The sequence below is a fragment of the Rhinopithecus bieti genome, unplaced genomic scaffold (genome assembly GCF_001698545.2).
Source record: "Rhinopithecus bieti isolate Rb0 unplaced genomic scaffold, ASM169854v2 scaffold_19840, whole genome shotgun sequence".
Lineage (NCBI taxonomy): Eukaryota > Metazoa > Chordata > Mammalia > Primates > Cercopithecidae > Rhinopithecus > Rhinopithecus bieti.
This window is the reverse complement of record NW_016809771.1, coordinates 1,374,673-1,378,437: the sequence shown is the minus strand read 5'-3', so window position 1 is coordinate 1,378,437 and position 3,765 is coordinate 1,374,673.

The following is a 3,765-nucleotide window of genomic DNA, read 5'->3' as shown; positions in this document are numbered from 1 at the left end:
TCAAATAAAATTCAGTTATGTGCACCTAAAATCAGGAGCTCTAAGCCACTACAAAGAGTAGTGAATGTATTCACCAGAAATCAGGATCTAAGACTTTTTTTGCTGCTCTAAGGATTAACAATCCAGAGTCCTTTACATCAACATGGATAAAAGCATGGCACTGTCCTTTACATCAATATGGATAAAAGCATGGCACTGTCCTTTACATCAATATGGATAAAAGCATGGCACTGGCATAAATGGAAAAGGGCATAATATAACTTTGGTATCGTCAGTTCTCCAGTGAACATGGTAAAATCCTCTAGGTGACAAAGGTATTTTTAGTCCATGAACCCGGAGTGAATAAAGATCACAGGCCAATTTATCATGCTCTGGATGGCCTCTACCCATTGCCAAAGGCATGCCATGTGCATGCCTTGACCACATGCAAATATCTCTAAAACACTTCACCCATGGCTGGAGAGATTGTAGTTCTGCTGCCAAAGTCCTAATTGGAATAATTGCAATGTAAATGTTGAACCCAACTTATCCCCTCCAATTTGGCTAGCTGCCCAAAGAAAGTCACACAGAGAGAAAATAAACTATTGAAATAATTCAGTCCAGTGTTGACAGAGCCTACTTTAAATGGCCAACATAATTGTTCAAAATGTTCCCTGCATAAATCAGTTTAAATGACATTTTTTAAATGACCAGGCTGCTCTGCCTATGGAATAGCCATTCTTTTAATTCCTTCACTTTCTTAATAAACTTAAAAAAGAACAAAACTAAAAAAAATTAAATGACCAAAATAATGCCTTGACTGCCAGCAATTTGACTAGAAATATGTAGAAAGGTTTTTCTCCTCTCTTTTAGAAGCTGTACTTCCAGTGGAGGAAAACTATTTATACCATTTTCTATCGTGTGAGAGAAGTTTAAATATAAATAATTTAAAATTTTAAATAATTATTTCACATGTTCTTTGATTTTTTTTGTTTTTTAATGAATCCTTTACCTTTATTAGAAAGAAAAAACAAAATTCCATATATATACACAAATTATATCATGAGTAACTCAATATTTATAATTTAAAAAATAAATGAACACTTTTATAAATGTATTACTCAGGAATTAGGTTAAATATGAACACATAGTTAAAACTAATATATAAGGAAACACTCATTATTTTACAAATGCTCAATGTGTGCCCCTTGTGACACATGGTACACATCAGTCCTGTATTTAATTAATCCCAGACCCTTTATAGCATATCATGGATAAGGTTTGGAATGGCAGCTCTGTGCAATCTTTTATTTCCTCGAGGCAATAAGGAAAATCTACATTTTGGTGCATCTTACCTAATAGGATTAGCTAATTGTATTTGGCTATGTCTGCATGTGACTGTTTTAGATGTATTTGATATGTATTCATCTATAGCCCTAAATCTATTACATATTTCTTATTTGCACACACCAAATCCTTTTCAACCATATTCCTTCAGTGTAAGCTGCCTTTTTATAGCACCTAATGCTTGGAACCATCAAAGCAGCTTTCAAAATTGATCACCTATCATAAAATAATAGACAAAGTTGATAAACCAAGAAATAGCAATCCAAACATATTGTTTTAAGGATATGGAAGTCACCCTTAGGAGAACTCAAAATAGAAATGGCTAAAAGAAATTGCCCTAGAAAGCAAAATTAGGTGTGAAAAGAGTGGGGCCTAGATTGAGTAATTTCATAAAAACTGGTTAGAAAGCACTCGGGACAAGTTAGACATCATTATTATCACCATCATTATTGTTAGTAATATTATTAACATTATAGGCTTGTCTATGTATTTGATATCATTTAAACCATAGATTAATTACTTTGGTTTACTTTCTTCATTTAAAAAAAAAAAAAAACAAAGCAAAACAAAAAAGACTAGGCTAGGCATGGTGGCTCACACCTGTAATCCCAGAACTTTGGGAGGCTGAAGCGAGCGGATCACGAAGTCAAGAGATCAAGACCATCCTGGCTAACATGGTGAAACCCTGTCTCTACTAAAAATACAAAAAATTAGCTGTGCCACCACGGCATGGTGGCAGGTGCCTGTAATCCCAGCTATTTGGGAGGCTGAGGTAGGAGAATCGCTTGAACCCGGGAGGCAGAGGTTGCAGTGAGCCGAGATCGCACCATTGCACTCCAGCCTGGGCAAAAAGAGTGAAACTCCGTCTCAAAAAAAATTTAAAAAGACTTACTTGGAAATACTAGGATTTAGAAGTGTAAGAAACTTTTCAGATTATTATTCCAGTTACCTCATTTCATAAATGAAAAAACTGAGGCATAGACCACCTCAGCCTCTTGTTCCTCACTCCAAAACCTACACCAACATTGATATTTCCACCTGTAGTGAACATGAAAATGTGCCTCTTGGCTTCCTGACTGCAGGGAGCATAACTGGCTGGTGGTCTCAACTGCTGTACTCCAAATCTACCACAGAGTTTGAGGTGTGGCCGTGATTCCCACGTGGCAGCCCATGATGGAAATGGCAGAGATAAGAAAGCAGGATTGCTCTGACTTTAACCGAAGGACTTCCCTTGTCAAAACTTTCTCAGAACTGTACTGCTTCGAAGACACCTTCTATTCAAACTTTCTTTCCCCATCTCTCCTTCACAGGAGTCATACCCAAATCAAAGTTCTCCAGCCTCCTCTCCCTTCCTTCCTATTTTCTGTAATGAACATTTTCCCTAATGAATATCTTGCACATTTAATTTCGCCCTGATGTCTGCTCCCCAAAGGAGCCAAAGTAACACAACATCCATTCTGAGCTTCTCTCTCATCTGAAGGTTATTTCCTTCCCTCCTCCTGCTCAAGGATAGTCCCTTCAACAATCCTCTTGACTTTACCTGTATTGTCTTCTCCAGGACCTCAACGTCCTCCCATTCTTATTTCTAATACCTCCAACTTTCTTCTTGGTATTTAGGCTCTCTTAGCTGAACAACAACTACCAAAACATCTGCTCTGGGAACTGAATCCTTTTCAGTCTATTTGGTTAAAAAAGCAAATCCACTCCAAGAATTCCAGAAATAAAGGGTTTAATACAAGAATTAGGATATAATGGAAATGTAGAAGTGCTGAGGGAGCCATGTTCAGGGAATTCACCACCAAAGGTCAGGAAAGGTGAAACCAACTCTCATGACCACAACCTGAAGCTCTAAGGAAACAGGTTATCCATCTAAAGTTCATGGCAAAACGCGGAATTTTAAAGTCGAAAACGTTTCCATCAGCGAATTCACTTCAAAGTGTTACCAGTGGAGAGTGTCCAGGTTCTTGATGTCTTGAACAAAGAACTGGACAAAACGCACAAAGCAAGGAAAGAGGAAAGAGACTTATTGAAAACGAAAGTACAGGCCAGACACGGTAGCTCATGCCTGTAATCCCAGCACTTTGGGAGGCCGAGGCAGGCGGATCACAAGGTCAGGAGTTCAAGACCAGCCTGACTTCCATGGTGAAACCCTGTCTCTACTGAAAAATACAAAAATTAGCCTGGCGTGGTGGCACATGCCTGTAATCCCTGCTACTCAGGAGGTTGCAGCAGGAGAATCGCTTGAACCTGAGTGGCGGGGGTTGCAATGAGCCGAGATCACGCCATTGCACTCCAGCCTGGGTGACAGAGCCAGACTCTGTCTCAAAAAAATAAATAAATAAAGTACACTCCACAGTGTGGGAGCAGGCCAGAGCATAGGGGCTCAAGGGCCCTGTTACAGAATTTTGGGGAGTTTTTTTTTTTTTTTTTTTTTTTTTT